This window comes from Physeter macrocephalus, chromosome 10, assembly GCF_002837175.3.
Source record: "Physeter macrocephalus isolate SW-GA chromosome 10, ASM283717v5, whole genome shotgun sequence".
In the NCBI taxonomy this organism is placed as follows: domain Eukaryota; kingdom Metazoa; phylum Chordata; class Mammalia; order Artiodactyla; family Physeteridae; genus Physeter; species Physeter macrocephalus.
In genome coordinates this window covers 7,841,486-7,855,108 of record NC_041223.1, presented here as the reverse complement: position 1 = coordinate 7,855,108, position 13,623 = coordinate 7,841,486, and positions in this window count along the sequence as shown.

Below are 13,623 nucleotides of genomic sequence, written 5' to 3'. Positions count from 1 at the left end.
GGACTTATATATACTACCAAATGTAAAATAGGTAGCTAGTGGGAAGCAGCCGCATAGCACAGGGAGATCAGCTCGTTGCTTTGTGACCAACTGGAGGGATGGGATAGGGAAGGTGGGAGGGAGACGCAGGAGGGAGGGGATATGGGGATATATGTATACATATCACTGATTCACTTTCTTATACAGCAGAAAGTAACACACCATTGTAAAGCAATTATACTCCAATAAAGATGTTAAAAAATCAATAAATAAAATGCACTCACATTAAATATAAAAAGAAAATCAGTTAGGAAAGGTGTTTCAACACATAAGACCAAATTGTATTTTTCTATTACAGTCAAACTCAAGTAACCAAATTCTCTTTCTAAAGAGAGATCATCTTGTTTCCGTTGTTTAACCAATATGTAGGTTTCAGTCACTGCACTAGGAGTTAAGGATACAGAAATTAATAAGACATAGTCATCTGCACAGTTTTACAGGGGAGGCAGACAGAACTAAATCTAATTCAATATGGGAAATGGAATAAAGGAGACTGACCGCATCAGAGCAAACACGCACCAGGAAGCCTTGTCTCAGGGTTTCAAGGCGGGCTTCACAGGGCTGGGCCTTGAAGGGTCAGTAGGAGTTTGTTAGCTGAGGAAGGAAAAGAAAGGCATTTTAAGAAACAGGAACAGATGGACAAAGGCATGGAGGCAGGAGGGCACAGAACGTTGGTCGTGGAGTTTGAGGAGACTGGTGGACCCAAGGTGGAGATATGACTTAACAAGAAATAAACGACTGGACTGAAGCATGAAGGCCTGGCTATGATGCTTCTTTAAATATCAGGCTTATTTTATAGGTTATGCTTACCCAACATGAGTGCTTAAAAATTATATGGGGTTACTTATTAAAAATGCAAATTCCAGGGCCCCACTGTTTCAGGAAGGCTGGGGTGGGACCCTGGAATGTGAACTTTCATAACCCAGGGCATTCTTACGCAGATGGGTCCTGGGCCACGGTCTGAGAAACACTACCTTACTGTATAGCACAGGGAACTCTACTTAATACTCTGCAATGACCTATATGGGAATAGAATCTGAAAAAGAGTGGAGGTATATTATATATATACGTATAACTGATTCACTTTGCTGTACAGCAGAAACTAAGACAACATTGTAAATCAACTCTACTCCAATAAAAATTAATTTAAAAGCAAAAAGGAAAATACTACCTTTGGTACTAGGGAGCCATTGAAGTTTCAGTGCAGGGCTGGGATGTGACCTGAGCTATGCTTTAGAAAGGTTACCCTGGCCATAGTCTACAGGCTGAATGGAAGGGAATAGTGCATGGATCAAAGAAACCAGTAGGCGGTGTTGAAATCGTCCCAGTGAGAAATCAGAACTCGGATAATGACTGAAGGAAAGGACGGATTCCAGAGACATTTCCGAGAAGACTGGTAAGGCCCCAGTGACCGTGAAGGGGAAGAGAAATGGAGGAATCAGCGGACTGAGCTTCCCATCTGAGGAGGCTGCGTAGACAGCTCCTGTTGCCCGAGATCAGGAGGAGGAGGGGCAGCGGCTGGGAGAACAAAGAATTCCTTTCGTTGTGTGCTGAGAATGAAGCATCAGGAGGACACGCATAAGGGTGGATTCCAGATGTGCTAGCCTGTGTGTTCTCTGCTCCCAAGAGCCTACATCTTTTAATAAGCAGAACTTCACAAAACAAAGAATAATAGACACACGAGAGCTTTAGAACACTACTCATGACTGTGCATTTGCCTGATTATAAATTTCAAATGTAGTATGTATATGCATGACTGATTCACTTTGCCGTACACCTGAAACTAACACAACATTGTAAATCAACTCTACTCCAACAAATATTTTTAAAAATATAAATAAAAAGATAAATTTCCAAGGCAAAAGGCACCTAAGGTCACATGCTCCTCTTCTGTTCCCATGTCTCTGGCCTGGAGTCCTGGGATCAGTCTCCTCATTTCCTGTTCTTGCGCCCTGCACCCATCTATCCTTCCCAGACCCTCACATTGCCGTTCCTTCCTTTCCTAATACTCCTTCACCATCCTGGTGTTACTCATTAATTACCTCTATAGCCATGACATTCCTCCTTATAGAGTTAAAATTATATCTTTGCATTAAACTGCAAACTCTTCCAAGGCAAAACTTTATTATTCACGTCTGAATCTCTAGGACTCGACATAGCCATTCGATAAATATATAGTGAATTATTCCGAGAGATAAAGGCCATCACCATGGCCCTGAGAATGCACCCCGGTTACCCGTGAAAGAAAACCGCCATCTTGAGCCCAGGCCATCACATGTGTCTTGATCATGATGTGGTTGGAAAGCAAATAAAAATCCCATGAAAACTAATTCTCATTAAAAACTAACAATAACCCTGGGGGCTTCCCTGGTGGCGCAGTGGTTAAGACCTCACACTCCCAATGCAGGGGACCAGGGTTCAAGCCCTGGTCAGGGAACTAGATCCCACGCGCCGCAACTAAGAGTTCGCATGCCTCAACTAAGGAGCCTGCCTGCCGCAACTAAGACCCGGTGCAACCAAATAAATAAATAAATATTTTTTAAAAAAACGAACAATAACCCTCCAAATTGATTTGTTATAGCGTGAACACATTTTTATTTATTTATTTGAACACATTGCCAAAATGAACACATTATTTAAATGAACACATTGCTAAAAGTTACATTCCCAGTCTTACCAGACCAAACTGAATTTCAGTCCCTCAGGTGAAATAGCAGATGGCAAGAAGTGCCTTGAACGCAGCTGGTCCTACCTGCTCACCACCCCCAGACCCTTTCTTCCTCCTGGCTCCTGGGTCATTTTGCATATTATTCATCTCCATCGGTGGATGACTAAGATGTCTGAGGTCAGGAAGGGGAAGGAGAGTAGAAGGGTGAGTGCTGCTAGCTGACAAGACCGTCTAGCTCAGAAAGCAGTGAAGATGAGGGGAAGCAATTGCACTGCAGGATTAACTGCTATAGGTAACCTGTCTCCATGTCAACCCAGTTCTGGTACCATGGGCTCTCTGTCCAGGCACACACAGCGTCTTCTTTGTGCAGCTCTCTTTCTAGGCAGCAATCATCTTTGCAGTGATGCATGTTTACCCAACCGTGACTGTCCCGGATGGAAGGAGAGTATCCTAACAGCACTCTGTGTCCCTGACGTGGTTGGTAACACAGCAACACAGCAGTAGAAGCCCCACTATGTAGGAAATGGCATCATTCTGGGAAGCACTGTTGGCAGCCTCAGAGAAGCATCTTCCCAGCCTCTCTTCCCTCTCATGCCCTACAAGTGCTAGGGAGACGGCAGAAAGGTGGAGTGTGAGAATGCCATTGCCTAGGACGCCAGGGTTCAAGGCATCTTCCCTCTGTGTTAGCTTTGGATCCTTCGGTCAGCTTGGGAGGCTGTTAAGTATGAAAGAAAAATGTCGCCTGCCTTATCAGTAAACAAAGCACGTTGCAGCCATCAAGTCATCACATTACAGCCACCCTGATGGTGAGCCCTGAGGGAACTCAGGATGGAGGCAGGATGCTCCCCCAGCCAGATCCAAAATGATGCACCCGGAGGAGACTCCGGAGGAGAAAGCACAGGATACTGGCCTCATGATAGCTGAGGTGCATATCAAAGGAAAGATTTCAGTGAGCCCAGAGAGACCGTGAGATACACACATTCTCAACGAATTTGAGGATTCTTACTCTGAGCTCTTCCCACTGTGCCCTGGGGCCGAACCCTCTTTTTAAGACCTTACCTTTCCTAGCCTCTCTGTTATAAATCTAATCTAATCTGCCTCTAATCCTTCCTACTTAAGAAGTTGAAGACATCACATTTCCTAATGTTATAGGATTTTTTTTTCCCTCCAAAGACTCATTTAATTTCTGTTTATGACTTAGCCAATGTAGGACTGAAATCACTGTGTTGTCTCCACATTCCAAGTCCACTGTGAAGTAAAGTAGCCGCCAGTACTGTTTACATGGCCCCCCAGTACCCAAGGGCTCACCCCAACAGGCTCATTTTACAGTCTGTTTAATCTTTATCTATTTATTTATTATTTATTCATTTTTGGCTGCATTGGGTCTTTGTTGCCGCGCACAGGCTTTCTCTAATTGCGGCGAGCGGGGGCTACTCTTCATTGCATTGCGTGGGCTTCTTTTTGCGGTGGCTTCTCTTGCTGTGGAGCACGGGCTCTAGGCGCACGGGCTTCAGTAGCTGTGGCGCACGGGCTTCGTTGCTCCGCGGCGTGTAGGATCTTCCCGGACCAGGGCTCGAACCCGTGTCGCCTGCATCGGCAGGAGGATTCTTAACCACTGGGCCACTAGGGAAGCCCTATAGTCTGTTTAATCTTAACACAAAATGAGGGATTTAACTTTTATCATTGCCTTTTTTCTAATTCTAAAACAATATTTGTGTTCATTGAAGAGAATTTGAAAAATTCAGTAGGAAAAATAAATCACATAAAACCACTACTCAAAATTAACCTGATCTAACATTTTGGGGTGTTTCTTTTCAGTCTTTTTTTCTCCGTCTCACACACACTCTCTTTTAAAACTGAGATTGCATTTTACAATCTGTTTTGGTTGCCTGCTTTTTTTTCGCTCAATATCATACTGTAAACATTTTCTCTGTCAGCCTTTACTTTAAAAAACATGACTTTAGGGGCTTCCCTGGTGGCGCAGTGGTTGCGCGTCCGCCTGCCGATGCAGGGAAACCGGGTTCGCGCCCCGGTCCGGGAGGATCCCACATGCCGCGGAGCGGCTGGGCCCGTGAGCCGTGGCCGCTGAGCCTGCGCGTCCGGAGCCTGCGCTCCGCAACGGGAGAGGCCACAACAGAGGGAGGCCCGCGTACCACAAAAAAAAAAAAAAACAAAAACAACAAAAAAAACATGACTTTAATCATCACTATTTGGATGTACCATAATTTATTTTTAATAATCCTTTAACTTTGGACATACCAGTTGCTTCTGATGTTTCACCATTATTTTTTCAAAATAACAAAACACTGTAATGAACTCTCTTGGATGCAAATTTTGTGCACATCTTTCATCATCTCCCTAGGACATATTTCTAAAAGTGGAATTGCTGGATCAAAGGGTGTAAATATTTTTCAAGATTTTAAAACATTTTAACAAGTTGTCTTCCAAAAACTGTATCAATTATACTGACATCACAGTATGAGAATGCTTTTTTTCACAGCATATATACTTTTTTGTCCCCATAACATCTCCATTTTAAAAAATTCCCAACTTTGATAGGTGATTAAAAAGGTATTTTGATTTAATTTGCATTTATTTGATCTCTCATGAGTTTGAATATTTTTCATGATAACAGTCATTTGAATTTCTTCTTCGACTTTATTTTTTCATGTTATTTTTTCATTTCTTTTACTGAGTTGCAAGAATTCTTCGTAAATATAATACTTTGTCAAATATGTTGGAAATTCTTTTCCCCAGAAACTGGGGTATTTGATAGAAGATGTAAGAGGATACAGCTTGGAGTTTTCATAAAAACACTTCCTGACTGTTACAAGTCTGCCTGTCCTCTGTTGATAATTGAGGTTTAGAAGCTGAAGGAATCATGTAGATACTGCAAACCACTCTTTACTTTACATGTGAGGAAGCTAGCTCATAACTAGCTCGAGATTACATATTTAGTTAGCAGCCAAGCCAGAACCAGAGCCTAGATTGCCCAGGTCCAAGTAGGCACTATTTGTCCTCCCCACTCCATCTATGTGTGAAGTTTTGTCAACAGTTCATCTATGTGTGAAGTTTTGTCAACAGTTCATCTATGTGTGAAGTTTTGTCAACAGTTCATCTATGTGTGAAGTTCACTCACCCACGCATGTGGCTAGTAGAACTTTGGGGACATTTAACAATGGCCTTAATGTCACCAGAAGTGATTACCACAATCAATTTGACTGTTAGTAAAGATTTTTATTAAAAGCCTCAAGGACTGGGCTCTTTGTTTATTAAAGAATGCTATTATTTATTAGAAGATGGATTTTTATTTATTAAAGCACCATCTCATCTACCCAATGCCCAACACTGAACAACAATAAAAATAGACAGGGATGAGTTGTTTTCAGGTCCTTCTCATCCGACTTTCTTCTGCAAAGCGGAGTGACCACTTTGGTGATAATAGTCATCACCACTATCAACAAACACCTCTCTTAGAAAACAATAAAAGGGAGACGGTCCAGAGAGCAGCACCTCACTTTTAGACAAGTCCCCCAAAAGGGAGTAAGATGTAATCTCATTCTCGCACCCCTGCCCACACCCAATACAAAGTGTGTTATGAGATTCTACTCCATCTCCTCGCTGTGGTCTCAGAGACGACACCATTGCCTAGACACGCTTTCTCCCCTCTGGCTCTCCTGTCTCTTTGTAGTTTCTTCTCTGTCTCCTTTCCTGGATCTGTTCTCACCCTCCCTTTGGGCCACCAGGCTCCACTCCTGGCCCTCCTCCCTTCTCACCCTCCCTGGGTGGCTTCATCCAATCCCCTCATTTCAACTGTTACCACATACTAATGAAATCCAAATCTACAGTTCTAAGTCAGACATCTCTCCGGAATATCAGACCCTATAACTAATAGCCCTGCATATCTCTAACTGGGCCTCTCGTAACAGCACACCAACCTCAGCTGATCCAAAACAGAAGTCAGACCTTCCCTGCTGTTCCCTACTTCCTCTGGTATTGTTAGTCTGCCAAGCCAAAAAACTGGATGTTTTACCAGGCACTACTCATCTTGTATGTTCCCTGCACCAGTCCCTAGAATCAGCCATTTCTCCAAGGAGCCCTGGTTCCTTTGAGTAGAGATGAGTGTATAGAAGCCAAGATCTGGATGTGGGGTGTACCCGTTGCTACTGAGGTGTCACTGCTCCCAGGCCCTCTCAGGGGACGGAGCTAAGGAGTATATGTATATAAATACATAGGTACAGGCATACATATATGCACTGACATCCATATTTCCATAACTTTCTACATAGGTATTGATTACCAATGACTTCACGCCAATATCTCCAGTTTTGATCCAGCATCACTGAGTCCAGTTTAGTTTTCTTCCTCTCCGTACTTGTAATTCCCATCTCTGATGGTAAGAAACCTGACTCCCATTATCCTCAAGGCATTTACCTGTGTGATCAATCCACGAATAGGGAAGCAATCTCCTCTGTCCACCACTGCCCATCCTGCACCCCCACCCAGATGCCCTCCTCATTTTGTTGGGCCTTTCACCTCATGCCGCTGTCTCCTGCCCTGGGACACACTCCTCACCCAGCGGAAGCTCTGAACTTGGCTCCAGGTCCCCTCCCCCGCCACGCAGATGCCCTCCTTGTCCTGCCACGTCACTGCTACCTCTCTCGCCCCAGCGGGGCTGCTCAGGCTCCACCCCCTCATACAAGCCCCAGGTTATGAGAGAGGCTGTACTTACCACTCGCCTCCCTCCCCTGGCAGTAAGGTATCTGAATGCAAAAGAGATGCTTGAAAAAAGAGGTTGGACGTTGTTCAAACTACACTGCAGGGGTGACTCTATTCTGCCTGTACTTAGCCTGCTTTGCCTCTGAGCCGTGCTTTCACTCAAACTGACCATAGATGTGAGTCCGAAACAAAACAGCTTACCCCTCCGAACCTCAGGTCCTTCACATAGTTTACTGTATTTCTGGAGGCCTGGGGTGTAAAAAAAGCTGGAGACTGAAAAGCGTTTTGCCAATACGAGTCTCATGGAAACGCCAAACTGAGATCATAAATCAACAAGCAGGGAAAACAAGCATGGTGGTTTCCATAGATGTTTAAGGATGTGGGCTGGCAGGTCTACTCGAAGATGCTACCTGCATTTACTTCTCAATGAAAGTGAGAGGAACAGATGAGCAGCGAAGGTGATACAAAAGCAAGAAGAATGAAAGAAGGCAGCGTTGTGGGGAGTTTCAGCTTTAACGGGGTATAAGGCAGAGTTTTAAACGCTCTACGTATATGCTCGCTGAAGTTTTCTCTAAAGATCTAAGAAGCAGGGATCCTCTTCCACATCCCCATTCAGTTGTCCACAGTGCTCCCATGATCCTGAATTTGCAGTCCACCACGTCAGTCTTAAAAGGAAGGAAGGAAAGAAGGAAGGAAGGAGGGAGGGAGGGAGAGGGAAAGGAAAGGAAAGGAAAGGAAGGGAAGGGAAGGAAAGGAAAGGAAAGGAAGGAAAGGGAAGGGAAGGAAAGGAAAGGAAAGGAAAGGAAGGGAAGGAAAGGAAGGAAAGGAAAGGAAAGGAAGGGAAGGAAAGGAAAGGAAAGGAGAGAAAAGCCAATCAAATGAGTGTCCAGGGTAGGCCATCTGAAACCTTGTATGTTCCCAGGCAACAAAAAGGAGAGGCCTGACCCTAGCCTGGACCTTCCAGGTGTGCCCCTCCAGAGGAAAAGGCAAATTCTCCCCTCTGTGTGTGTGCAGTAACCTGGACAAACAGAAACCCATCTGTGAGATGGAATTTCCACGGCAGGTACGGGATCCGATGGGAATGTGCCGGCAGGAACATCTGTCCTGATATTAAACGCCTCATTCCCAGCTTCTTAACCCTTGAGCCATCTGCACAGAGAAGCAGGAACTCCTTGCTCCCTTTCCAAGTGTACAGCAGGATCAACTTAGACCACTCGTCTCAGAAGTGGGGGGACTGGGGGGGACTTTCTCTCCTGGGGGACATTTGGCACCTTGATGGTCGCACTGAGAAGAGGAGGCTACTGGCCTCTAGTGGGCCCAGGCCAGGGTTTTGCTGCTAAACACCCCACAGAGCACAGAAGAGCTTTTTCCCACAGCAAAGAATCTCTGGCCTCACATGTCACGGTGCCAAGGCTGAGGCAGCTAGAGGCAGGCTTGTTTCCACCCTCTCACTGCTGCCTACATAGCGATCGGACAAAATCCTGCACGTTCTCTCCCCGGTTTCCCCTCCCCACCCCGCCTGGGAAATGTTGCCAAGATACTCACATCAAAGAGCAGGAGATTCTTTTCAACGGAACCTTGCCACCCGTGGGCCATACACCTGTCTTTAGAAGCCACAGAAACCAATACTAATGCTGGGGCCCCCTGAGGAAAGGCAGAGGAACATCAATCCAGCCTCCAGCCAAGAGATTTCCCCAGAGGAATCAAATGCACTAACAATCGCTTTGCACCCCAACACCTTTATCGTTTATCACGTCCCATTAAGCAACCTTGAGCACCTCCAAGTCCCCCATCAGATTCGTGAATGGATCCTAGGATTCTCGTCCCCTGTCACGAGTCAAAAAGAAAAAGTTAACACAGAAGTTTCAGCCCCGAAGTTGAAAAACGACATCTGGGGACAGCTAACACAGCAAAGAAGCAAATTTTCCAAAACGAAGGCAGGAGGAGACAGAGGTTTTTGCCAACAAACACCAAACATCTAACACGCTATGAAAACAACCAGCGCAGAAAGAGTGGTCCGGGCAATAGCTTTTTGAAGAGGGAGAATCTTACTCTGGTTGTCAAGGGTAGCTGCACCATTAGAAACTGGGGTGCAGACTCACTAGGTCTACTTGCTCAGGGAGAGTCAGAGGTGGCAGCAGGAAGGCTGGTCATTCGCATCTTGGGGCACTGCTGCCCCACCGGCGTGCAGGGTCTCCGGTCCCAGCATGTCCTCCCAGGATGGCTGCAGCCTCCCTTCTCTGAAGAAATCAGAGCTGCTCTCCCACTGCTGAAAATATCTGAGAAGTGCCAAGCAGATGGTCCCACGCTTATCAGCAGAAGCTGTGCTTCAAACGGCATCGTTCAGTGACACACGCGAGTGAAAATCTTCACACTGATCCGCAATGGGAAGAAGCTGGTAATCACGTGAGGTGGTTGACCCCCTTGAACCACCAGTGCCGGCCAGGGCTGAGGAGGCAGATGGCCCAGAGACACGCTGCGTGGAAGGGCAGAACCGCGTGTGCAGCAGAAAGACAGATCCAGCTCGAATTCCTGACTCAGCCTGTAACTAACCAAGTGATGTCTGCCAAGCTCTGGAAGACTCCGTTTTGTCCCCTGTCAAATGGAGCTAATCATGACCACCCAAAGTTGCAATGGTTGGGGACTTCCCCGGCGGTCCAGAGCTAAGATCCCACATGCCTCGCCGCCAAAAAAACAAAACATAAAAGAGAAGCAATACTGTAACAAATTCAATAAAGACTTTAAAAATGGTCTACATCACAAGAATCTTTAAAAAAAAAAAAGTTGCAACGGTTAAATGAGGCATAGGTAGACACCTGCACAGTGAGGGACATTTTGTTAAACAATTAAGTATCCGTTCCCTTCCCACAACCCATTTTCAGAGAGTCTCGTGCCCCCATGAGAGTATAAGTGTGATGCAATGGAGGAGAGAGAAAGGGAGTGAGCCCAGAAGCTACGTCCCAGGGGTGGACCAGCATCAGTGCCCAGCTTGCTTCTCAGCCTGGTTCAAAGACAATTCCTGGGTGCAGCTGTAGGTGCAGATTCGCACCCAGGCAGTCAAGTTACTTCCCTCCCGCCGCCCCCGTTCCCTTTGTCAACAGACCCGAGGTGAAAGCGCAAAGGCCAAGCCGGAGGCTGCTGGACGGTCTGAGTAGCCAAGCCCTGTGGTGAAGACCCTCCCCCGCTTCACGGCAGCGTTTATTTCTTCTTTTTTCAAAAGTATTCCTTCACGGTTATTGTGTCAAAGTAGGCATGGACTCCCGGGACTGACTCAATCGAAAGAGGGCAAGGATGCAATTTCAGATTCTGTGGGAAGGCGGACTTAGGGACCCACAGATGAAGCTTTCCTCGGATCATTTTCCTGAGCAGGAAGACGAAAGGCGAGCCAAACTGGTCTGGTGGGAAACCTGACCTGGGGCTCTGTCCCCCGTTGGGAAGAGGAGAGGGGTGACCAGGGCACGTCCCCGAAGACCTTCAAGCCACGGGCAAAACGAGGTGAGGTCAGGGCAGGTACTAGGTAGGCAGGTAATCAGGGCAGGTACGAGGTAGCAGCAAATCAGACACCGGGCGACCTCAGTGCGTTTTCATGACCTGGATTTGATGTTCCAAGGGAGGAAAGGTCAGCCTCCTGGAGACCTTTACATTTTCCAGAGGATCATCCGAAACTGCAGGGAAAACCAGGACAGCCTAAGGCAAATGGCCAGGCCGGGAGGCAGGAGCAGTCTGAGGAGAGGGGGTGAGACTCGGGGAAGCAAATACAGATCGGGAGAGAAGGAACGGGCTGGCTGAGCAAGTGCCAAGGTCATGGGCAGGAAGGAAGAGACCCCAAGGGAAGGAGGAGTGAGTGAAGGAGAGTGGCGTGCTCTGCTCCTGGGCTCCACGTTGGCTGCTTCTCAGAAGCTCAGGGACCGTCCAGATCTTATGAACGTTTCACCCTGTTCCTTCGGGGGCTACGAAACCCCGAGCCGAGGGACCAACGGGAAGGAAGCCTCCAACGTCATGATTTAAGTCAACGGAATAGAGGGCCTCACCGATCTGCTTCTCCCAGCTCCTAACAGAAGAGAGAAGTCTGTCCATCCTGCAGAGAACAAGTTGCCCCATTTGGAAACTGGTAATGGTCAGCAGGTAACCGAGGAGCAAGGCAGCAGGAAGTGGTGCCTGGAGAGGTCGGATGGAGTCCAGGCAGGGGGAGAGGACCCGGGGTGGGGGGTGGCCGCTCGGGGGGAGCCTGGAAGAGATGGCGCTCTCTGCCCCCAGATCGAGTGGGCAGTGGAAGGCACCGATTGTTTTGTGAGTAATTGGCACCGCTAACGAAAGCAGGAACTCTTGCAGATGGAGCCGGAATTTCACTGTGGTAGCCAATGATTTATACTTAGAGAAAATACGGCAACTCTGTAAAAATAAAACTGCTTGCATTTAAGCCACAAATAGATTGGCTATTTCTGTGCCTGGCTTGTCTTTGTGAGTAAACATCCTCCTCTTGAGAGGTAGGGGAAGTTTGGGCTGAGGGAGGTGTAGAGAGAAGGGGTAACGGAGCCCACGGAGCCCCGGAAAATGAAGAGTCCCAAACGTCCAGGGTGGAAAGAGGTTCCATCTTTCGCCTCCACAAGTCCCCTACAGAAACAAGATGCCGCTTTCTCCCATCAAACAACAGGGAAACATGGTGGAGAAGGCCTGGCGAAGGACCTTATGGGACCAAGGAAGGAGGAAGCTTGGTAACCAAGGAGGCCACAGAGTGGATCTATGAGTGGAAGAACCCATGAGCGGTAGACCCATTAGGTGGTGGAACCCATAAGTTGAGCCCCACGTGGGAGAATTCCTTTCTTCCATCAGGAGTTTACTCTTAAGTTTTAAACCCTCTCAAGGCCACGTATGCTTTGCTTAGGGTTAACCCCAGGGACACCCAGTGAATTCCAGTCACACCCTAGAATGTTCTCCTCATCTGGAAGGACCTCTACTTTACCCTAGATATTGAGCCCTTGGTTATGAGGAGACAGCCATCAAGTGCTTCCCAAAAGCCCAGCGCTCCCCTTAGTGTTAGAAAAACGGAGAGTGAGCATAGCAAGGGGGTAGGCCGCTCAGACTGAGAGAAGAGCAACGGTGGGGCAGTTGCGGGCGCTCACGTCCGTAGGAAAAGGACAGAACTCAGAGTCAGGGCTGGAGACAGCCGGTCCTCAAAATGGTGGGCAAGTCATTTAGCAGCAATTGTCTTGGTTCACCATTTGGCCTCAGAACAGCTTCCGGTCTGCTAGAAATTTGGACTAGCGAACTTGACTGGAGTGGTGAGTGAAGCTTTATCCCATCCATTTGACTGACAGGGTCTCAGAGCAGGGCCGGCCCCGCCCTCTGTCCTCCAGTCCTGCAAAAGGAACTTCAGATCTCACTGGCCAGATAAAAGTCCAAGATAAAACCCTGAGAACAGAGCTCTGATCTGAATCCCATCAGCCTCGGGGACTTCGCCCTGCTTCTCCTCGCCTACCCTGGCCCGGCATCGGTTGGGTCTCTCCCAAGCAAGGATCTTTACTTTCAGGGCGCGTTTCTAAAACATCAAATCTTCAAGAGAAATGCATTTTCTACTTCCTGCCCTTTGTTTTCCTCCAACTAGACAGGCCAGCGTGGCAGGGCCCGTGAGGACACCGGGGAGCAGAGCTCCCAGCAGGTGCTGCATGGGGGGGGAACAGCCCCACAGGAATCTGTGGAAGCAGCCCTCCTGGCTGGACCTTGGGAGGACCCTGAACCCAGATTGGACCCGGCTGTGGGAGGCTAGGTCCCCGGCCCTGAGCCTCCCCGGACCTTCCCTCGGTATTTGGAATGTTCCAGAAGGACTCTTCCTGCCCAGCACCTTTGCAGGGAGAATGTAAAGTGACCCACAGTGGGGCGACCGGTCCTCAATCAAGTTGGCTCTCAGCACCGAGGGGCAGTGGGGACACTCATGGTGCGGTGGTCACCCGTGTAGACACAGCACTGGGCAGTTTCCTTAAAGGTAACAGATGGACCGTCTCCTGCTCTGAGTCAGCACCAAATCGGCAACACAGACGCTTTGCCCCCTAGATTCCTTACCTAGATTGTAATCATGTGCTCTCTCTTGTCCAAACATCATGAAAAAATCCACTTGTGAGAAAGAGTATTTTTGGAGCATTGCCTTGGGACATGGAATCTGTCCATCACTCTGGATGTTCTAAATATTACCCTGGGTT